The following is a 24,678-nucleotide window of genomic DNA, read 5'->3' as shown; positions in this document are numbered from 1 at the left end:
TCTAATGATAGAAAAGATGAAATGTCTTGAAAATATACCACATGGCTACATTCAAATACTACGTAACATATCAATAAACATAATATTTTAAATCTCTATAGCTATAATTTAAAAACTGTTTTTATATGTCTAATTAGTAACTTTATTTTTTCATGTTTTTTAATGTTTATTTATTTTTGAAAGAGAGAGAGACAGACCTAGTGTTAGCAGGAGAGGAGCAGAGAGAGGGAAACCCAAAATCCAAAGCAGGCTCCAGGCTCCAGGCTCCAAGCTGTCAGCACAGTGCCCCACACGGGGGCTCAGACCCAGGAACCATGAGATGGTGACCTGAGCAGAAGTCGGACCCTTAACCGACTGAGCCACCCAGGCGCCCCTAATTTAGTCATTTTAAAACAAAAAGGAAGTAAGAAAGCAAAAATGAAAGGAAGGGAGGAAGACAGGTTCGTCTGGATTCCAGTCTCAAATTTATTCCTTTTCAAGGTAAAATATTCATTGACAATTCTTAAAGTCTAGGACAACATGATAATTGATTTTAACTGGCATGTGATTATTTCTTTTTATTCACAAAGCTAATAAAACATTGCTTTTAAAAAAAGAAAATTTCCCTAGAAGGAGGAATCAAGTAATACTAAAATTAACTAGAACATACTAAGGACCCTATGAATATTTGTTAAATAAATAAATGATGAGAAAAATCTCAAGAAAAGATACAAAACTATCATTGCATTCATTTAAATATAAGAAGATTATTAAAATTTTGTGAAAATACATATTTCCACACTTTGTTAGGAAAATTTTTACCTTTCTCTTGGTTCTCAAGAAAAAGACTTACTCGGTTCTCTTTTTTTAAATTAAGGTGACATTCAGCAAACATACTTTAAAGTGAATAATTCAGTCGGATTTATTACCAGATTCACAATGTCGTGTAATCCCTATCTGTATCCAATTCCAAAATATTTTCATCATCCCAGAAGAAAACCCGTACCCACTAAGCCATCATTCTCTGGTACCCTCTTGCCTCAGCCCCTGGCATCCACTAATTTGTTTTCTGTCTCTGTGGATTTATCTATTCTGGATATTTCATATAAGTGAGATCATGTAATATGTGAGTTTTTGCAACTGACTTATTTCATTCACTATAATGTTTTGGGGCTCATCCTTACAGTAGCGTGTATCAATACTTCATTCCTTTTTATTACTAAAAATGTGCCACTGAATGTGTATACCACAATGTGTTTGTCCGTTCATTGGTTGAAATATTTGGACTGTTTCCACTTTGGGTTACTGTAAACAGTACCACTCTGAACATTCATATACAAATATTTTATTGAATACTTGTTTCCAATTTTCCAGGGTATACATCTAAAATGGGATTGCTTGGTCATATGGTACTTCTATTTTTAATTTTTTGAGGAACCACCAAACTGTTTATCACAGTGGCTGCACCATTTTACATTCCCCCCAGCAAAGTGTGAGGGTTCCAATTTGTCCATATCCTCACCAACACCTGTTATTTTTCCATCTGGCTGTCTTTAAATCAAACATTCCTGTGATTAAATATAATTACTAGTTTTATAGGGGAAGAAATTATTCAAAAATGAATTTTCTTTTCCACATAGTTGCTTTGCTATTTTTCCAAAATTGAACTCCTTAATCCTCTTCATTCACTGTATATAAAAGAATAGTTTCTGGCTTTATTAAGGCCCAAATGTAGAACATCATATCATTATACTGTGGGGACCTGCTTTCTTTAAATGGAATGTCAGGATTCATTAGAGGCCCAGGTAATATTCCTAGTAGTTTTTATCACTTCCCCCTTCGTTTCCATAATGCCATATGTTCTTTCTACTAACTGCTTTCCATGTAGAGTATCTAGGTCAGTTATAGTGAATGTTGAGAAAAAAACAAACGGAACAAACACAAAGATGTGAATTGGAAAATGTTTTGAAAAATCACAGTTTACACAGCTATATCCATACTATATGCTGTTTCACATATGGTACAGAATTATTTCATGGCATAAGAAAATGTAAGGCTCAGAACAATAGAAACATGGATATTTTGGCCCATTTTTGGCATTTTACCATTATTTTATTTGATTTTGTTGGTAATGTTGCTTTTCGTTCATAGAATTTTATTCTTCTGCTCCATGGCTACTTTATCATCTAGAATTGGTTGTTTAGGTGACTCTAATGTGGCCACATATCAGTTTAATACATTTCTGCTCAAGCAGTGATCAGTCACACACCACCTGCCAAGCATTGTAAACGATCACCAAGTAGACAATTTTGACAGGCTATTCCCGGGAGATTCCTGTGCTGTTTTGTAACAGGCGGTAGCCCAGCGGGATCACAGTCTAGGAATGTAAACCCAAAAGCAAGAATGAAAAAAGAGGGAAATAAAGAGGGAAGGTGACTAAGCACAGGTTAAAATCTTTAAAAACTAGAAATAAGGGTTGAAAGATTATAAAAAATAGACACACCAGAGAGAAACAGATTATGGGTTGGCCTCAGAATTAGAAAGAGAAGTTAAATAGATCATACAGCATAATGAACAAGGTAAATTAAATTCACGGCAAACAGAAATGCAGAAAATAACAAAGGGGAAAATATAGCATTTGGCAAATTTTGTCAAATTAAGTTGGAAGGATAGAGGATATAAAGTCTAACTTAACAGAAATAAGCAAGGAAACCCAAGTTGCATACAAACAAAGCAATAATTCCTAAAGTCTGTAGTTCATTGATAGAACACCTGCCTTCCCTGTGTGAAGCTTGGGGTTTCATCCCATCATTACACATTTCCGTGCACTTGTGGAAGAAAAGTCAATATGTTTTGGTTCTTAAAGAATGGCATGTTATGTAGAACTTTTACGTATGTAATACATAAAGTAAAAAATTATTTTTTCTCCTAACCTGTGGAAAACATATTAATTTGTATTTATTGATATTTCTTAAATATGTCCTTCCTCTGAGACAGAATAATGTGTCTTTATGATGTACTTATGAAGAAATAGTGTTAAGCAAATCATAAACATAACCAAAAGAAAGATTATTTCTTTAAGGGTCCTGTTAAGACTTGTGGGCTGGACTTCAAACGCATGACGTGGACACCCAAAGGTTTGTTCCCATTTGACTGGGAGTGGTGTGGCAGGTGGGAAGACCGCAGACACACTCTGCTTCCTCCTGTCACACTGAACAGCTTGGAGAACCCACAAGCAAAGAAACTGGGACTGTTGCCTTGAATCCCGTTCAAGAAGAAGACAATGGTGTCTTTGTGCTTGCTTCTGCCCAAGGGAGAGTCTTGTGGGCACGGGATCTGTTACTGAAAACCTGCCTAGAAGGAAAACATATTTGAGACCAGACACTGGGTAATTGGAGATTCAAGCTTTTGTGAACTAGAACCTACAGGGGACAGCCCTGATTTGATTGGTAAATATCTGTTCTCATTAAACTGTATGGTAATATCTTCTTTTGGTGAAGACACTGAAGCTGGCTTTGTGGGAGGAAGCTATTCTAGTGTTACACTTGTTCACCTCATTTTTGAGTGCAGAACGAACAAGATAAAGTCACAAAGACAGAAAGTCCAGGGACACAGAAAAAAAAATGACTGAACAGTTCTTTGAAGAGAGGGTGGAAAAGTATTGTAGAGTTGTACTAATGTGGGGGTTGTGATTAATATGTTAGAGTCAAAAGAAGTTTGCATGAGGAGTGTCAAACAGCTATTTAATCTGCCTCTTTAGAAAAATAATGTTATGAGAATTGAAGAGGTATCTTCTAATTCCAGAAACTCCACCATTAATTCCTTAGAATTGAAATAGAACCCTATATTTATACACTACATGGATTCATTGTTTATAAACCAGTTTAAACAAAACGTGTCCACAATGAAGTCACAACAATTCCATAAATGTAGTGTAACTAGCTATTCACATAAAGTTAAACTCTATTATAGCTATTAATAGATGCCTTCAAAATAAGGTATTTCTGACCTCTGTGAATTTAAGGTATAGCAGAACTAAGCAAAGACAGATTCAATTCAGACTAGGTAAAGAACACACCTTGCCTGGTCACACCACGGTACACCAGTTTTATGACTACAGATATGTTTGGCCCATGAATTCAGACACCTCTCTTAAGGTCAACAAAATAATGTTGACATTCATTGATGATTATAGTTTACTAAACAGAATAAGTGTTTTATAACAAATTTGAGTACTATGCAGGTATAATTACAATTTAAATTCTTGGTAATCACCAATACCTTCTTACTTAGTCCTGACGACACCTTAGCCCAATTGACGGTTCTGTAAGGATGCTTTTGTTCCTTGAATTCATGATAATTATATTCTAAACAGGATTCTGCTGAAAAATGTCAGACTGGTCATTTGCTTCATCAGAATTGATGAGAAAATTCCAAAACCACTTAGCAATTGAGAAAAGCATGGATCTTTGGCCAGACCAACCTGAGTTTAAATCTTATTTCTGTGGCTTTGGACAAGTAACATGACCCCTCCAATCCTTGGACCCCTCAGTACAAAATGGGTCTTCACCATTCAGAGTCACTTGAGGATTGGAGACATCTTGCTCAGAGTCTGGGGCAGAATAAGTACTTGATAAATGGGAAATTTATTTTCTTTCATTTTTTTCTCCCTCCAATTGTTCTAGGTTCAATCTCAAACCTGCTATGATTTTCTTTCTCAAACAGATTTTACTAATCTGATTTTTATTGCTCTATTGCTTAAATAAATTGTTAATCCTAACATCTATGTAAAAAGAGGGATTCTGGCAGCAAGGATCTGTGAGGTGTGTAGACACAATTGACAAGTACTGGGTACGTATTTCTCCCACAAAATACCTTCTACTGTAGCTGCAGTAGGGGTTTTATCAGTACTAACTTATGTGAGGGAAAAAAATTTTCTAGGCTAAGTGTGGCTTGAACATACAATTAATAAAAATGTCCTTTACTAATATATTTAGTGTGTCTTCACTATTCCAGAGGCAGATGAATTCAAAAGCCGTTTCTTTGCTAAATTCTGAATTATCAGTATTTCACTTACTATGTTAAATGTACTAGATATGTTTTCATTAGTGTAATGCATTTATTACCTGGTATACCATCACCCCTTCAAACCTATTAAGATAAACTTGAACCCCATTTTATGCACATGTATAATTTTCTAAGATTAAAAAAAAATTGTTAATGCTTATTTGAGAGAGAGAGGGAGGGAGAGGGAGAGAGAGAGCATGAGTGGGAGAGGGGTAGAGAGAGAGGGTGACACAGAATCTGAAGCAGGCTCCAGGCTCAGAGCTGTCAGCACAGAGCCCGACGCGGGGCTCGAACTCACGGACAGCAAGATCATGACTTGAGCCAAAGTCAGCCGCTCAACAAACTGAGCCAGTCAGGCACCCCTCTAAGATTTATGAAAGGCTTATTTGAAAATATTTATTACAATTTAAGAAAATTCTCGAGTTTATATTTAAATGGTCAGTTCTAGTTCCAGCATTTTATTTACACACAGGCTATGTCAACCCATTGGTGAATCTCAAGATTGTATGTTAATCTTCACTAAAATTCCATCATTCATTCAGGATCCATGCTTGAAGTAAACTTAATTAAAGACTTTGGTGGGAGTGGTGGAGTGGAGGGAGATTTACACTGCAGCAACACCAACCATTTCCAAATAGATGCTGACAACCATATTCTTTAAGATTCTTCTGGCTATCATGCTACTTGTGGCTTTCACTGGCACTGTATTCCAGGGAATGACTATACATAAACTACCTCACTCAATTCTTCTCATTCCACAACATTTTTTCTGTTTTGTTTTCTTAATTCAGTCCCTCTAATTGTTTACTAAAGGAGGCCTCTCGTGTTGTACATCACTGTATTATCTAAAGTTGTTGGTCAGAAAAAGTCTTTAAATTCCTTTAGGAAGTTTTGGTTGAGTTATCTTTGGCAAAAGGCGTAGTTGAGCCAGTTTGATCTTGCAGTGGGCACTATGATGTGACACCAAGATTCTCCTTCAAGAAGGACTTCTTCCATAGCCACTGGTCATGTCTCTGTGGGTCCTGGAATTGGCTCAGGTATAGAGAATCTCCTTGGCCAGGGTGAGGCTGCCATTCTAGGGGCAGCTCAGAACTAATAACTGGTTTGAGTGGACATATAAAGGCCTAACCACTCACTTACACGCAGGAGATTTTAACAGGCCACCTCAGTCCTGGTGCTCCCTGAGGGACCAGCTGTCTCAAATGAAGTCTTTGCTTTGATCATATTACTGTTCTGTCCCTCCCTGTCCTCAACCCTGCTTTTCTCCTTTCTTTTCCATAGTTGTTCTTCAAAAGACCACTCTCTAATCAACTTTCTAAATGGAATTTTTCATCTTAAAGTCAGCTTCCGGACAACACAACATGCAACAGTGCCTTATTAGGAATATGTAGTAAGTAAAATAAAGATGTTGGAGAGGGATGGAGAAAACCTTAGTGTGGAGAGACCTAAAAAAACAATTTAGGATAAGAGAGGGAGTATGAAGCAGAATAATTAAGGTTTGCAACACTTAAGAATGAAAACTTTAGTTGTAACATCTTGGCAGTATCAGTCTGGTAATAGGAAAGCAAGTAGCAACTGATGCTGATAAAATAGTAAGAAAGGAAATGATGTGTATTAAAAAGTGTCATTCTACTACAAGAATATTTCTCTATAGCAGTCAAAGTGGCAAAGTGGGATTTAAATTATTTTGTGCTTCCAGCAGTTTTGAAGTACACGATGTTGTATTTTCATGAGACACAATTTTTGGTTCATTGATACAAGTCCAAAGATTCTTACTCTTCGCCTAAATATAGCAGCAGAGGTTAAATGCCTAATTATGAAAACAAGGAATATTTAAACAGCCTATTTCAAAAATGATTCCCAAAAGACATTGGCTGTGAAACCATCAAAAGATATTTTCTTGTGTTTGGTCACGGTAGGTTTACATCTGGCATTTGGTCAATCACTCATTAAATATTAATTAGCATTATTAATGCAATTTCAATGTTCTTTTGCCCTTTTAATGGGGGAAAACCCGAAGGAAAGGGATCTTTGTAGGACAGGTTCTTTCTTACTGATCTGTCAATGCTTATCCAAGTTAAACAAATTTGTTTTTCACATTTCCTTTATCCTATTAAGCCTGAAACAGAAACAGTGAATTAAGTGCAAAGAAAAGATCTTTACTTCTTATCTTGCAATTTTGCTCCAAATAAAGAAAAGATATTCTGGTAATTGCTATTAATATAAAGAAGAAATCACAACACTCTTTAGCATTTCCTGAGTCTGCATTTTCAGGGTTTTTTTTTAAATATATTTTATTTATTTTTGAGAATGAGGGAGACACAGAATCCAAAGCAGGCTGAGCTGTTAGCACAGAGCCCGACAGGGGGCTCAAACTCACGGATCTTGAGATTATGACCTAAGCTGAAGTTGGACGCATAAATGACAGAGCCACCCAAGGACCCCTTCAGTCTTTTTTAAGTATCAAATAACTTTCAAATAACATAACCCTAAATTAAGGAGTTTTATACACAGAATGTTATGCATATGTCTAGCATTTGCTAAAATATGCTACACAAATTTGGTTCTTCAATGCGCCAAGAGTTTAAAAACCATTCAGTGAGAATGCAGAAATTTGGAAATATTTTGGAAGAGAAACATGTCTCAATGAAGTCATGGAATTCTTTTTTCCCAATACACACTTGAGCCTCTTTTTTGTGCCAAGCATACACATTAAGGATTTCAGAAGTAAACATGACCTCCTGCCTACTCAGCAGGAGCTTGCCTTCTAGTAAGGAGACTAATGAAAAGTTAGCAATTATAATATAGTGAAAAAAGTACTGCAACAGATCTCTGCATGGAGGGTAGAGAGAAGAAAGGACTAATTAATCCATCCTGGTGAAGCGGGCATGGCTAAAAACACTTGCTTATGAAGTCTAAAAGAATGTTAGTCTTGCACAGGTATGAAGCGGAAGAGGGAATAACCCTGGGATAAGAAGGAAAAATGTGTTCAAAGCTGGAAGTTGTGAGGGATCTTGACATATTCTGAGAATGTCAAGTGTGTCATATTACTGGGCAAAAAGGGATGTGTGTGTGTCTCTGTGTGCGTGTGCGTGAGTGCGCACATACGTGTGTGTGTGCATGCGTGCATGTGTGCGTGGCAGAAGATGAGACTGAACATGCATCTCATGAGCAATTAATGAAGGGTCTTGTATACTCTGTTAAGAATTTTAACTTCATTCTGAAGTCCATGGAGGCCCAAAGAAAGATATTCCAAGAATTGTATTCAGGAAAGATAGAAACACTAGGACTTCAAGAGATTGAGGGAGGCTAATCTGTTGCATACTTATAGCCCTGAGGCAGTAGAAGGGTCTGTGTGGCTAATTCTTTTTCAGGGGCCCTGCTTATAAATAACACATAAGACCAGACCTCCTTAGATCACCTATACCAGAGGTTCTCAATGAGAATCACCGAAATATGCGCTTTCATTTGTCCAAAGAGGTCTCTGGGTATGGGTATCTTAAAAAGCATGACGTGGGAGGTAATAAACAGACTGTTGTAAAGTTTATAAGGATTGTGGAAAAAATAGAATTGCAAAGTTCCGATATATGGGATATACGTAGCCCCCCATAGTCTAACACTTATAGTAGGTGTTAAATAGGAGTTGTAATAAATAAATGCATTTTAAAAGAAGGTTTGTGAGCTAAAGTAAAACAATTAGATGAAGTCAGTGTTGAGGGATACCATTCCCCCAGGACACTCTACAAACACCTTTCTGTAAACATCCTCTGCATTTTTATGTAAATGTGCCTCTGCTTTCTAGAATAACCTCTCTCAAACTGCTCACATCTTACCCATGCTTCCAGTCCACTTGGCTGGGTCTTTCCCAACACCACCTTTGCATCTAGGGAAGAACGATTGTTGCATTTGCCAAGCACCTCGATCACAGGTTTACCACACTGATAAAGCACCAAGTTCACTGTGTCCGCTGTGCCTGCCGGACTGTGCACAGCAGGAAGAGTTAGACCCCTTGAATCCTGTCTGCAGTGCCTAACAGCACATGTTTGCTGAATAGCTCTGAGAACGGAAAGGGGAAGAAGAAAGTTGCAGATTATGTATTCAAAGCTACATAATGGGGAAGGTGCACGAGCAGAGAAAAAAGGGGCTGCATGCCATTCTGAGAAGTATTTTGCTTGACTGAGAGACTTGACAGAGTTGGAAGAAAAACATTTTGATTATGATGCAGATTGAGAGGGAGGGAAATCATCCCACGTTTTCTACCTGTGGTGGACTTGGGCTGTTGATCTGAGTTCAAGGGACAGAGGGGCCCCACATTCCTAGCTTCAATTTGCATCAAGGCTGTGTGGAGTAGCAAACAGGTCCTCATGGAAATGCTCAAAGCTTTTTGTGACCTAAACTATAAACAATTACTTGGTGAAGCTTGGAATACATCAGCTGCTACTGTCTACTCTTTTGTGGCTTCTACACAGTAAGAAGCTTTTTTTTTTTTTCTTATTTATTTATTTAGTTAGTTAGTTATTTGGTTATTTAAACTTGAGACTTTGGAAGCATAGACAGGCAAAGGAAAATCCAAAACAAACAAACAAACAAACAAACAAACAAACCTTCTTGTACCACTTTGTACAAGAAAAACAAAACAGAAACACCCGCCAGAAACAAAACCACTGTGTATGAGGGTACTGTTACATTTCTGTGCCTGAAAGCAGAAGTTCAAACTCAGTCTTTTTTCAAAAAAATGTTAATGTTTATTTTTATTTTTGAGAGAGAGAAAGAGAGAGAGAGAGAGAGAGAGAGAGAGAGAGAGATCGTACGCACAAGCAAGTACAGCAGGGGCAGAGAGAGAGGGAGACACAGAATCTGTAGCAGGCTCCAGGCTCCAAACTGTCAGCACAAAGCCCGATGCGGGGCTTGAACCCACGACCCATGAGATCATGACCTGAGCTGAAGTGGGACACTTAACTGAGCCACCCAGGTGCCCCTAGACTCAGTCTTTAAACACACCCCTGGTGATAGAGCACATTATGTCACTCCCACATCTATTGGTGTAGATAATTTGAATGTGCTTGTATTAAGCGTCATGTCTTCAGTTTTCTTCACAATTTATTTCTGGATTTATACATATCAAATCAAATCCATTCTTTACTTTTCCTTAACATATGGTGCGGTTATGTTGGGAAAGTAGAATATTCTCCCCTCTTTAGGATATCAGAATCTCTACCATTTGAAGATTATTAATTTTGGAAATAATACAAAATCTGTATCATAAACTGTTTTGTAATGTGCTAGAGATTAATAAGCCTCTGGGGTATTGCAATATTTGGTAAAATTGAAAGACATATAGATGTTTGAGATTCAAAATATACAAACATAATATGTAAGAGATAATCAAACCTAAATCTTCAGATTTTATTTTCTACAAAGTGACTATAGAAGAACTTCTTATTAAGGATTAGGAAAAACTGAATAAAAAGCCAGCTTCTTATTTTGTTCCTCTTTCCTGCTGATCTGATTTTAAAATGAAGTTCAGATGTCAAAGCTACTGTTGAGATAAAATAAGTTTGATTCGATTCTGCCGTCGATACACTGTGCAACCATGGAATAGGCCTTTAACCTTTTTGAAATTCGCATTTACTATGTCAAAAAGGACTTTATTATGAGGTTAATAAGATCATGTCCACAGAGTATTTTAAGCTCTTTTATTTTCAGAATGTTAAGCAAATGTGAGGTTTTATTATCATTATCATTATCATTGGCTTCAAAGGGAATTTGGCTTTCATAGCTCTGTGGGGTGAAAAAAGATAAGAGCCTGGCTGCTGGTGTTCAAATAAACGTCAGGGTTAAAATTCAAGGAGAAGGTGAAGAGACAGGGAGAAAAGCCCTGTTTCATTGATACATCAGTAATGAGAGCTAGCTTGAGCAGGATTGAATCCTAAATAAACTATCAGGGCAAATTATACATTTTCTCTCTCTCTCTTTTCTCTCACAGGCTCAATCTTTTAAATTCACTCCTCTGTTATTCAATTTAATATATTACTCATCCTCCTATGTTAAATTCAAAAGATAAGTAAAATCATTCTAAATGTATTCCTGACTGCCATTCTTACCGCATACTTTAATAGAATTTCCCTACATGTTCAATGTTGCATATATTAATAAAAAATACAGCAGCCCACTTCTGTTAGATTAGCCCAAAGCACAGTTTGGTCCTAAGAAGTAACATCTGTAATCTTTCAATTTGAAATGGATGGTAATATTGAGAGGAAAATCTTAACTTCTTAAGGTGGTGGGTACTCCAGTGGTAGTGAAATAAAAAGTGACACATTTTTAACATAAATATTTGAATTTTCTTTTGCTCAATGAAAAGCAAAAAAAGAGAAAACTACTGCTCATCGAAATGTAAATCGCAGTCAATGATACTTGTAGAAATAAATGAAATAAGTGGACAAACAGCAGGAAAAATAAAAATGTATTACCTCTGTATAGCCATTTGTCTTTTGGTAGCATGAGTAAAGCTTAAGTCAGATACAATTAAACGGACTGAAGCTTTAACAGTGACTTTTGAACTGCTTGAATTAACAAAATCAATCCTCATAAATTAAGCTATCAGTGATCTATGATATAATTAAGTTCCATAATCAAAAAATGCTACCGTGCATGCAGGGTCACTGTGCTGTTTCTAACACTGAATTGTAACTGCTGCTGGCTAACTCTTCCTGCAGGGCTGTGTAAAACTCCATCTGGCACACTAGAAACTCACACCATACACGGTTTCTTTTCCATTCTTCAATTTAGGCTGACATCTGGTGGTCTAGGGAAATGACAAGTAACGCTTCTGAATGTAAACCATTCACAAATGTGGCTTTTTTTCAGTTTTCCCTTTGTCTTTCTGAAGTGTTTGAAATTGCAACCAAACCAGTTAATTACGTGGAAATTCACATAGAATAACAATTTAAACAGCAGAACAATGAGTGAAGAAAGTGACCTTCACGTGATGAATTATATACCTATAAGTAAATCGAACTCTGTAGTGACTAAAAAGCATCAATAGAAAGCACCACATATTGGCCAATTAGACCCACTCAGAAAGGGTACTATTTAATGGCACCACACTGGGGATCATAATGGAAATGTTCTACATGTAAGATTTCCTCCTTTCTTTCTCCTTGTCAGGATAGTTGCAGGGAGGAAAAATGAGAATGAGGGGGAGGGGAGGAGGGAGCTACACAGGGAGCTACTGTGTATAGTCAGAAATTGATGTTTAAACAGGCATAAGGTAGTGTTCAAAAGCATTTATCTTTTATTTTTTCTTTGGGAGGAAGGGGGCACTTCCAGCAGTTAGTGGCAGTCCAGATGGCAAAACACATTGGGCCAGAAGCAGGAGCAATTTAACTTTCCCTATGCTTAGGATTAAAAAAAAAAATACTTCCAATTAATTTACTGTGGTACATTCCACTAATTACCAAATTGTGGAGGAACAGAATGATACACTGTCAACTCTATGACTTTCATACCATTTGTACAATTTACCAGCACAGAAAAAGAGAAAAGAAAAAAAGCTGTTGTGATTTTTCTCACGTACAGCGCTTAACTATAGCATTCTATAGTATTTTGACTATGAAGAGACTTCATAAGTGGGTATTTTTGTGGTCAGATTTTGACTTTTATCTGTGTGTCTCTTGCAGTGATTGTAAATAGTACAGGCAATAAATATAATGTTCAACTGACTTTATTCTATCTCCCTATTTATAAAAGATTCTAGATTGGCAGAATTGTAGACAGACCTCCCTGTAATGAAAATCAACCACAAAACAGGATAAAACTAAACAACAACCACCCACACACACACACACACACACACACACACCATGAAAAAGACTTTCACCTTGTTCAAGAAAGACCATTGTGAATGTTTGGTTTGGTCCCTGTTTCCACTTAACCTTGTGACTCACGAAAGGTTATTGGAAGGAGTGTCAATTAGGTTGGTGCTTTTGAAACATGGCCAGGTTCCTCTAGGAGGTAGCCTCAAGCTGCCAATACCTAATCTCATAAAGGTCACTGAGAAGTTCAAATAAAATTGCTTTTAGTTACTGTAAAACTCACCTGATGTGGGGCGCCTGGGTGGCGCAGTCGGTTAAGCGTCCGATATCAGCCAGGTCACGATCTCGCGGTCCGGGAATTCGAGCCCCGCGTCAGGCTCTGGGCTGATGGCTTGGAGCCTGGAGCCTGTTTCCCACTCTGTGTCTCCCTCTCTCTCTGCCCCTCCCCCGTTCATGCTCTGTCTCTGTCCCAAAAATAAATAAACGTTGAAAAAAAAATTAAAAAAAAATAAAACTCACCTGATGTGAAATGAGTTCACAAAAGGTAAAATGTTTCCATCTGCTCTCACCAGTCCTTTCTCCCTTGAGGGTGTAGTTTCCTTCTAACAAGTGCCATCAGATTTCTCAAGAAAGAAGGATTTGATTTTCTTTTAATAAACTTGCAACTACTTATAAACTTTTTGAAAAGGAGAATGAATACATGTTCTGTAAGAAAAATGTCTATAAAAAATGTCAACTGGAAAGGCAATGCCATTTTGGTAGACTTGATGTGGCTATTACACTTGTTAAAGGGTTAGGGCAGAGAAAAATTTAGACTGATTTTAGGAGTACTCAAGGAGTCTTTGTATCTCTTGCAAATATCTTATACTGATTTCTAATGAATGAGATCTCAAATTAGAGATTGGTTCTTTTGGCTTTGGGCTTTGTGGACTCCCTGAATGTAATATTGTTCCAAGGAATCACTTCTGGGAAATGTATCTCATTTTTATCAGCTTCAGTTTCTTTAGGAAAAAAGTTAATAACGTAACTTCCATTTCTTCTAGCTGCTCTGGTCCAGTTATAAAAAATGTGCCATGTTCCCAGTAAGTAAAACTATTTCATTGGAAACAGAGTATCCTTATCTTCTTCAAAGACTTTTCTGCAGAGTCCCCAAGAAGTCCTTCCTGAATGCTCTTGTGTAAGTCCTCTATTCTGAGACCTCCATTGCTGAGTCACCCATAAGAAGCTTCCTCATCAGCTCTGTCAGCACCACTGCTCACTTACTATCACCTCTTTCACCACTGCTTCCTGCAGCTGCTGAAGCGGCTGGTACCAACAGAAACCACAAGTGCCAACACTAGATTTGTCCACACGAACACTTGTGCCATTGCCCACAGATGATGTTGTGGCTTTGGCTTTGGAGCACAATGGCAAAAATCCCTTTCCGGTTTCAAATTTAAATTACCTTTCTTCCTTCCTTCGTTCTTTTCTTCCTTCCTCCTTGTTGTCTCTTGGTTTGTTATGATTTCAAATACCCTTATGACTTCAGCAACATTGCTTTGATCTAAGGATGACTTTGTTTACATTGAGGGAGCTGTGTCAAGATGTTGTCACTGACATTAGCTGTTGATAAGCACTCAGTAGCCCAACTGTTGATTTAGTGGGCACCACTGAAGTCTTGTCGATGATAAATGGAAGAGCTTCTACTATGTAATTGACATTTAAACTTTAAATACCAAGAATTTGTGAGGACTTACTGGCAGCGTCTGGGCCAGTCTACTTTTGGCTGATCTAGATAGGTCTCCAAAGATCTTGCAACCCTGTTTCTGCAGGGGGCAAGACGCTCCTGTGCATCAGTGGTGTTAAGCCATGCAGTAGTCTCAGGAGGGGAAGGGACATCTGTTCCTGGACTGGCGAGGCTATGCCTCGTAGGCAGCGGTACAAACTGTGTGACAGTCCTTGGAGTGACAACCTTCAGAGCAGCCCACTTTGCCTGTCAGCTCCAGTGCCACCCCCCGCTGGCTGAGTACCATGGCAGGGAGGGTCCTATGCCAGTAGCAGATCCCCAGAGTTTAGTTGTCGGAAGGGCCAAATCTACTGATTATCAACTAGTAGAAAGGTACACCTCAACTAAATTTGAATTTTAGATCTTTCATTTCCCCATTGCTCAAACAATAGTGTAATTAATCTATCATTGGTTTGAAGTATGTTATTTCTTTACTGGCTTATTATTTTTTATTTTTAATATGAAATTTATTGTCAAATTGGTTTCCATATAACACCCAGTGCTCATCCCAACAGGTGCCCTCCTCAATGCCCATCACCCACCCTCCCCTCCCTCCCACCCCCCATCAACCCTCAGTTTATTCTCAGTCTTTAAGAGTCCCTTATGGTTTGCCTCCCTCCCTCTCCTAAATTTTTTTTCCCCTTCCCCTCCCCCATGGTCTTCTGTCAAGTTTCTCAGGATCTACATAAGAGTGAAAATATATGGTATCTGTCTTTCTCTGCCTACTTATTTCACTTAGCATCGCACTCTCCAGTTCCATCCACGTTGCTACAAAAGGCCATATTTCATTCTTTCTCATTGCCAAGTAGTATTCCATTGTATAGATAAACCACAATTTCTTTATCCAATCATCAGTTGATGGACATTTAGGCTCTTTCTATAATTTGACTATTGTTGAAAGTGCTGCTATAAACATTGGGGTACAAGTGCCCCTATGCATCAGCACTCCTGTATCCCTTAGGTAAATTCCTAGCAGTGCTATTGCTGGGTCATAGGGTAGATCTATTTTTAAATTTTGAGGAACCTCCACACTGTTTTCCAGAGTGGCTGCACCAGTCTGCATTCCCACCAACAGTGCAAGAGGGTTCCCGTTTCTCCACATCCTCTCCAGCATCTATAGTCTCCTGATTTGTTCATTTTATCCACTCTGACTGGCGTGAGGCAGTATCTCAGTGTGGTTTTGATTTGTATTTCCCTGATGAGGACTGACGTTGAGCATCTTCTCATGTGCCTGTTGGCCATCTGGATGTCTTCTTTTGTCTTCTTTAGAGAAGTGTCTACTCATGTTTTCTGCCCACTTCTTTTGGGTTGGATTATTTCTTTTTTCAGGTGTGGAATTTGGTGAGTTCTTTACAGATTTTGGATACTAGCCCTTTGTCCAATAGGTCATTTGCAAATATCTTTTCCCATTCCATCGTTTGACTTTTAGTTTTGTTGATTGTTTCCTTTACAGTGCAGAAGCTTTTTATCTTCATGAGGTCCCAATAGTTCATTTTTGCTTTCAATTGCCTTGCCTTTGGAAATGTGTCAAGTAAAAAATTGCTGCGGCTGAGGTCAGAGAGGTCTTTTCCTGCTTTCTCCTCTAGGGTTTGGATGGTTTCCTGTCTCACATTCAGGTCCTTTATCCATTTTGAGTTTATTTTTGTGAATGGTGTGAGAAAGTGGTCTAGTTTCATTCTTCTGCATGTTGCTGTCCAGTTCTCCCAGCACCATTTGTTAAAGAGACTGTCTTTTTTCCATTGGATATTCTTTCCTGCTTTGTCAAAGATGAGTTGGCCATACGTTTGTGGGTCCAGTTCTGGAGTCTCTATTCTATTCCATTGGTCTATGTGTCTGTTTTTGTGCCAATATCATGCTGTCTTAAAGATTACAGCTTTGTAGTAGAGGCTAAAGTCTGGGATTTTGACGCCTCCCACTGGGATTTTGATGCCTTCTTCTTCAATATTACTTTGGCTATTCGGGGTCTTTTTGTGGTTCCATACAAATTTTAGGATTGCTTGTTCCAGCTTCAAGAAGAAAGCTGATGCAATTTTGATTGGGATGGCATTGAATGTGTAGATAGCTTTGGGTAGTATTGACATTTTAACAATATTTATTCTTCCAATCCATGAGCACGGAATGGTTTTTCATTTCTTTGTATCTTCTTCAATTTCCTTCATAAGCTTTCTATACTTTTCAGCATACAGATCTTTTACATCTTTGGTTAGGTTTATTCCTAGGTATTTTATGATCCTTGATGCAATTGTGGATGGAATCAGTTTCTTTATTTTTTTTTCTGTTACCTCATTTTAGTGTATAGGAATGCAACTGATTTCTGTACATTGATTTTGTATCCTGTGACTTGGCTGAATTCATGTATCAGTTCTAGCAGACTTCTGGTGGAGTCTATCAGGTTTTCCATGTATAATATCATGTCATCTGCAAAAAGTGAAAGCTTGACTTCATCTTTGCCAATTTTGATGCCTTTGATTTCCTTTTGTTGTCTGATTGCTGATGCTAGAACTTCCAACACTATGTTAAACAACAGCAGTGAGAGTGGACATCCCTGTCGTGTTCTTGATCTTGCAGGGAAACTCTCAGTTTTTCCCCATTGAGGATGATATTAGCTGTGGGCTTTTCATAAATGGCTTTTATGATGGTTAAGTATGTTCCTCCTATCCCGACTTTCTCAAGGGCTTTTATTAAGAAAGGATGCTGAATTTTGCCAAATGGTTTTTCTGCATTGATTAACAGGATCATATGGTTTTCTTTTCTTTTATTAATGTGATGTATCACATTGATTGATTTGTGAATGTTGAACCCACTCTGCATCCCAGGAATGAATCCCACTTGATCAGGGTGAATAATTCTTTTTATATGCTGTTGAATTCGATTCGCTAGTATTGTATTGAGAATTTTTGCATCCATATTCATCAGGGATATTGGCCTGTAATTCTCTTTTTTTTTCTGGGTCTCTGTCAGGTTTAGGAATCAAAGTAATGCTGGCTTCATAGAATGAGTCTGGAAGTTTTCCTTCCCTTTCTATTTTTTGGAATAGCTTGAGAAGGATAGGTATTATCTCTGCTTTAAATGTCTGGTAGAATTCCCCAGGGAAGCCATCTGGTCCTGGACTCTTATTTGTTGGGAGATTTTTGACAATTGATTCAATTTCTTCGGTGGTTATGGGTCTGTTCAAGTTTTCTATTTCTTCCTGTTGGAGTTTTGGGAGTGCGTGGATGTTTAGGAATTTGTCCATTCCTGCCAGGTTGTCCAGTTTGTTGGCATATAATTTTCATAGTATTCCCTGATAATTGCTTGTATTTCTGAGGGATTGGTTGTAATAATTCCATTTTCATTCATGATTTTATCTATTTCAGTCCTCTCCCTTTTCTTTTTGAGACGCCTGGCTAGAGGTTTATCAATTTTGTTTATTTTTTCAAAAAACCAACTCTTGGTTTCGTTGATCTGCTCTTCAGTGTTTTTAGATTCTATATTGTTTATTTCTGCTCTGATCTTTATTATTTCTCTTCTTCTGCTGGGTTTGGGGTGTCTTTGCTATTCTGCTTCTACTTCCTTTAGGTGTGCTGTTAGATTTTGTAGTTGGGATTTTTCTTGTTTCTTGAGATAGGCCTGGATTGCAATGTATTTTCCTCTGAGGACTGCCTTCACTGCATCCCAAGGGTTTGGACTGTTGTATTTTCATTTTCGTTTGTTTACATATATTTTTTAACTCCTTCTCTAATTGACTGGTTGACCCATTCACTCATTAGTAGGGTGTTCTTTAACCTCCATGCTTTTGGAGGTTTTCCAGACTTTTTCCTGTGGTTGATTTCAAGTTTCATAGCATTGTGGTCTGCAAGTCTGCATGATATGATCTCAATTCTTTTACACTTATGAAGGACTGTTTTGTGACCCAGTATGTGATCTATCTTGGAGAATGTTCCATGTGCACTTGAGAAGAAAGTATATTCTGTTGCTTTGGGATACAGAGTTCTAAATATACCTGTCAAGTCCATCTGATCCAATGTATCATTCAGGGCCCTTGTTTATTTATTTATTCTGTGTCTAGATGATCTATCCATTGTTGTAAGTGGGGTATTAAAGTCCCCTGCAATTATCACATTCTTATCAATAAGGTTGTTTACGTATGATTGTTTTATATATTTGGGAGCTCCCATATTCAGCGCATAGACATTTGTAATTGTTAGCTTTTCCTGATGGATAGACCCTGTAATTACTATAGAATGCCCTTCTTCAACTCTTGTTACAGCCTTTAATTTAATGTCTAGTTTGTCTGATATAAATATGGCTACTCCAGCTTTCTTTTGACTTCCAGTAGCATGATAGATAGTTCTCCATCCCCTCACTTTTAATCTGAAGGTGTCCTCAGGTCTAAAATGAGTCTCTTGTAGACACCAAATAGACGGGTCTTGTTTTTTTATCCATCCTGATACCCTATGGCGTTTGGTTGGAGCATTTAGTCCATTGACATTCAATGTTATTATAGAAAGATATGGGTTTAGAGTCATTGTGATGTCTGTAGGTTTCATGTTTGTAGTGATGTCTCTGGTACTTTGTGGTCCTTGCAACATTTCACTCACAGAATCCCCCTTAGAATCTCTTGTAGGGCTGGTTTAGTGGTGATGAATTCCTTCAGTTTTTGTTTGTTTGGGAAGACCTTTATCTCTCCTTCTATTTTGAATGACAGACTTGCTGGATAAAGGATTCTCGGCCGCATATTTTTTCTGTTCATCATATTGAAGAAATCTTCCATTCCTTTCTGGCCTGCCAAGTTTCAGTAGATAGGTCTGCCACTACTTATGTGTCTACCTTTGTAAGTTAGAGCATGTTTATCCCTAGCTGCTTTCAGAATTTTCTCTTTATCCTTGTATTTTGCCAGTTTCACTATGATATGTTGTGCAGAAGATCGATTCAAGTAACGTCTGAAGGGAGTTCTCTGTGCCTCTTGGATTTCAATACCTGTTTCCTTCCCCAGATCAGGGAAGTTCTCAGCTATGATTTTTCAAGTATGCCTTAAGCTCTTTTCTCCATCCTTCTTTTGGAATTCCTATGATACAGATATTGTTCCATTTGATTGCATCACTTAGTTCTCTAATTCTCCCCCTCATACTCCTGGATTTTTTTAATCTCTCTTTCTCTCAGCTTCCTCTTTTTCCATAATTTTATCTTCTTTTTTTTTTTTAATTTTTTTTCAACGTTTATTTATTTTTGGGACAGAGAGAGACAGAGCATGAACGGGGGAGGGGCAGAGAGAGAGGGAGACACAGAATCGGAAACAGGCTCCAGGCTCTGAGCCATCAGCCCAGAGCCCGACGCGGGGCTCGAACTCATGGACCGCGAGATCGTGACCTGGCTGAAGTCGGACGCTTAACTGACTGCGCCACCCAGGCGCCCCTATAATTTTATCTTCTAATTCACCTATTTTCTCCTCTGCTTCTTCAATTTGTGCTGTGACCGCCTCCATTTTATTTTGTACCTCATTTATAGCATATTTTATCTCCTCATGACTATTTCTTAGTCCCTTGATCTCTGTAGCAATAGATTCTCTGCTGTCCTCTATGTTATTGGCTTATTAGAGATATTATCCTCTATGCTATTGGCTTGTAAAATATTATTGTTTTAAATTACAATTCCCACAGTGACCCTGTGTTAAATAAATTATTGGCAAAGACAATCTCAGTGTGTGAATATAATTTGCCTCAAACAAAACATCCCCTTCCTTTCTTCCTTCTTTATTAAGAAAAGTGTAGCTCGACTACTATGTATAGATGCTAAGCTATTCACATAAAATGGAAATATAGTTACCATATAATATTGTAATATAATCCCCAGATTTTAAAAATAGAGAAGACTCTTGGAAGGAAGCAGGGTTCTATAAAATATTGAGGACAAGAGCCAACAATGGATCTTTTCCTTTCCAGTGGAGTAGAGCTAGGTCATTTTTAGATAACATATTCCCTCATTGGTGCTATTTTTGTTGGGTAATACTTTGGTAATTCTAATCTAAATTTTGTTTCTTAGAACTGCACAGACTCATTTTCAAAGTTATTAATGATGACACGCAAAATTTAAAGATCAAGTAATATACTATTTTTTTATGTATATGGATTATATTCATGCCCCTCTTATTTTTCTCAGATCTTGTATGAAGTATGTTTTACCAATGTTGCCACTTGGAATACTGGATGGGAAAGGAGAAATGGAATCACTGAATCTAGGATAACGTTTTGTCTTTTTTCATTGTTCCCTCAAATACTCATGAGGGGAGATTTCAATAGAACTCTTAGCAGAATAGTTTCATTGCTTCTTTATTCTAATATATGGAACTGTTGATCATATTACAGGTATATCAGTTTGCTATATATAAAAATAGTAATAAAAAGATACCTAGTAAGATACAATTATGTTTTTAAAAAGTAGATTTATTGTGGATAATATGTTTGAAGTTTGGTTTATGTAAAAATATAAGGAATATGGTTAAAAATTAAAAAGCATTTATAATTTATATACTTGTTAATGGTTTGAATTAACATTATTTTGAAGTAACAATCATTGCTTCATTTTTGAAATTAAATTTGTGCCTTTAACAAAGGAAATTCAGTCGTCTATCAGTGCACAGGTATTAGGGCTTCATTCCAGAAACTTAGAGCACTTTCTGTAGCTCTAACAGTTGGACCTACTATATGGGGACCCTGGTTTGGGGCCAGGGCTACTGTGCCAGTCTGTCTGGATGTCATACACACAAGGTGGCTCATCTTAGCAAGCAGATTCCATTTCCAGATGGTTAGCTTGAGTAGACAGTGAGCCTAGATGCCACTCTCGTCAGGCTGCCAAGGATTCCTGGGATGGTCTAATATTTTTGTTTAGGAAAAGCAATAGCGGGATAAAGGTAGCTGTCATGGCTGCTGAAATTTCCTTGGTTCAGAGGAAACAGTGTTACTTCTTTGTTAAGATATGCAGTTTTTATTGTTACTGCTATTGTTATTTTTTACCTGCGTAGTCACAGCAAGTATTAAAATGGTTGGCATTTGTTTATCTCCTTCGAGAGCCAGTGCTTTCCCTGCCCAGCTGTCTATAGTTCCAGAAGTCATTATGCATGAGGTTATAGGAGCCAAGTAGCAGCTTCCTCGATTCTTCCCTGAAAACTTTTCCTTCCATCCTCTTTCTTTCTTAGATGTCCACATGGCCTCATTATGGGAGCCAGGACCCAGAAAATGAATCAGCCAAAGGTGGATTGAGGTTTTCTAAATGTGGTAGTTGAATAGCAATGATTAATACTGCCATAAACACAAGTGAAGAGTTGAAAAATATTTTCCTTCCTACCTGGAATATAATCTGGAGTTTCCATGATTATAATCATTATTTGGTTTAAAGTATTATCTCTGCAAAAACAAATTATACACTAATCACTATCCTAGGTATTGGCAGCAAAAGATGACTAAGGAATTGTCTATTAGTATATAATGACATAATGCTTCAATAGAAATACACAAAGATTGTCTCTTTAACCAATGGTGATGGGAAAACTGAACAGCTACATGCAAAAGAATGTAACTGGACCATTTTCTTACACCATACACAAAACTAAACTCAAAATGGATTAAAGACCTAAATGTGAGACCTAAAACCACAAAAATACTAAAAAAAAGCACAAGCAGTAATATATGTGGTATTGGTCACAGCAACATCCTTCTAGATATGTCTCCTGAGGCAAGGGAAGCAAAAGCAAAAGCAAGCTATTGGGACTATATCAAAATAAAAGACTTCTGCACAGTGAAGGAAATAATCAACAAAACTAATAGGTAACCTACAGAATGGGAGAAGATATTTGCCAACAACTTATCTGATAAAGGGTTGATATCTAAAATATATGAAGAATTATATAACTCAAGACCCCTCAAAAAACCCAGGTAATCTAATTAAAAAATGGGCAGAAGACATGAACAGATATTTCTCCAAAGAAGACATACAGATGGCCAATAGACACATGAAAAGATGCTCAACATCATTCACCATCAGGGAAATGCAAATCAAAACTACAATGAGATATCACCTCACACCTGTCAGAATGGCTAAAATCAAAAGCTCAAGAAACAAGTGTTGGTGAGCATGTGGAGAAAAAGGAACCCTTGTGCACTGTTGGTGGGAATGAAAACTGGTGGAAAGCAGTATGGAGATTACTTACACAATTAAAAATAGATCTAACCTAAAGAAAAAAATAACAGAACTACCCTATGATCAGTAATAGCACTATTGGGTATTTACCCAAAGAATACAAAAACCTGAATTCAAAAAGATATATATATTTATATTTATATTTATATTTATATACATACACACATACATTGCTCCATTTATTGCTACATTATTTATAATAGCCAAATTATGGAATCAATCCAAGTATTCATCGAAAAATGAATGGATAAAGAAGATGTGGTGTATATGTACAATGGAATATTACTCAGCCATAAAAAAGAATGAAATCTTGCTATTTGCAGCAACATGGATTGATCTAGAGGATATAATGCTAAGTAAAATAAATCAGAGAAAGACAAATATCACATGATTTCACTCAAATGTGGAATTTAATAAACAAAAAAAAAAAGAGAGAGAAAAAAATAGAAAAGGAGTCAAACAGAAAAACAAACTCTTAACTATAGAGAACAAATTTCTGGTTACCAGAGGGGAGAAGGGGTGAAACAGGTAGGGGATTAAGAGTAAACTTACTGTGATAAGCACTGTTATGTATAGAATTGTTGAATCAATGTATTGTACTCCTGGAACTAATATAACACACTGTATATTAATTATACTTGTATTAAAATTTTTAAAAATACCTAAGTATAGAGCAAATGTTTAAAAAAAAAGAAATACACATATTACTGAGAAATGGATAAGGATGGGTTTGCCTAGGCAAGAGAAGGAGTCGGTGAAATTAAGACTTGAGAATTAGTGCATTTAGAATGTGGGGAGAGCAGCATGGTATTTCACAAAACAGAATGAAAAATACAACCTATGAAAATGATGGAGACAAGAGTGGAAGGCAAAGCCAGAATATGGAGGGGTGTGTATGATTCCATAAATAATCTAAATTATTTCCTGTAGTTTTAAGAACCTGGATTTTAAGTAAATGAATAGTGTGATTAGATTTTCAGCAACATAGCAGATAGATTTGAATGCTGAGGACTGAGACAGCAGTTAGGACATTGATGCAAAGAGCTGGTTATGATGGAGAAGTACCAATGAAAGTGGAGAAGAAGGGCCACGAATAAGAGGTATTTAGGAAGGGAAAATTCTGTACCCAATCTGATATGTCCGTTTTTAGCAAACCACCAAGCAAAACAACAACAACAACCCACTAAGCAATTCTCTGACCCAGATGGGTGTCTAATAATTCAATTCAATTCTGACACTATCTATCTGGAGATAGCATCAGATTTCACAAATTAAAGGCTCAGTGCCACAAGACTGCCCCAACCTCAGGTGCCAAACACAAGTCCAGGTTGTTACCTGTGTTTCTGACCAACTGGCTATAAATCAGAGGTTCCCACAACCCACTTCCTGAGTTTGATTAATTTGCTAAAGTGTCTCACAGAACTCAGGAAATCAGTTCACTCACTAGATTACCAGTTTATTATAAAGGATATTAGAGAATATAAACCAAAAATGAGATGAAGAGATACAGAAGACAAGGTCCAAATTAAGGAACTCGTGTCTCTATAAAGATTAGGGCCCAAGAAAGCAGCATAAGGATGCATTTTGGTACACCAAGCTGAAAGTGCTCTGAACCCCGTCATTTTGGGTTTCTATGGAAGTTTCAATACATAGACATGATTGATCAAATCATTGGCCATGGGTTCAGTCTTCAGCTCTATGCCCTTTGTCAGGGACCAAGGGGGTGGGGTTGAAAGTTCCAACTCTCTAATCACAAGGTCAGTTCCCTGAGTCACCAGCCCTGTTCGTAGTTGTCCAAAAGTCACCTCATTAACATAAATTCAGGTGTGGTTGAAAGGGGCTTGTTATGAATGTCAAAACACCTTTATTATTCTT

General features: G+C 37.4%; 1 long non-coding RNA gene across 1 annotated transcript; it reads left to right on the top strand.

Moving 5' to 3' along the window:
- Positions 1-1,378: 1,378 nt before the first annotated feature.
- Positions 1,379-22,739, top strand: LOC123583264. Its single transcript, XR_006704811.1, has 3 exons — positions 1,379-1,487; positions 8,042-8,047; positions 22,727-22,739. It is a non-coding gene; the product is annotated as an uncharacterized LOC123583264 (long non-coding RNA).
- Positions 22,740-24,678: the final 1,939 nt, after the last annotated feature.

Source organism: Leopardus geoffroyi, chromosome B1 (genome assembly GCF_018350155.1).
Source record: "Leopardus geoffroyi isolate Oge1 chromosome B1, O.geoffroyi_Oge1_pat1.0, whole genome shotgun sequence".
Taxonomy (NCBI): domain Eukaryota; kingdom Metazoa; phylum Chordata; class Mammalia; order Carnivora; family Felidae; genus Leopardus; species Leopardus geoffroyi.
The sequence above is the reverse complement of the archived record's forward strand: the minus strand, read 5'-3'. Positions and strand labels throughout refer to the sequence as shown.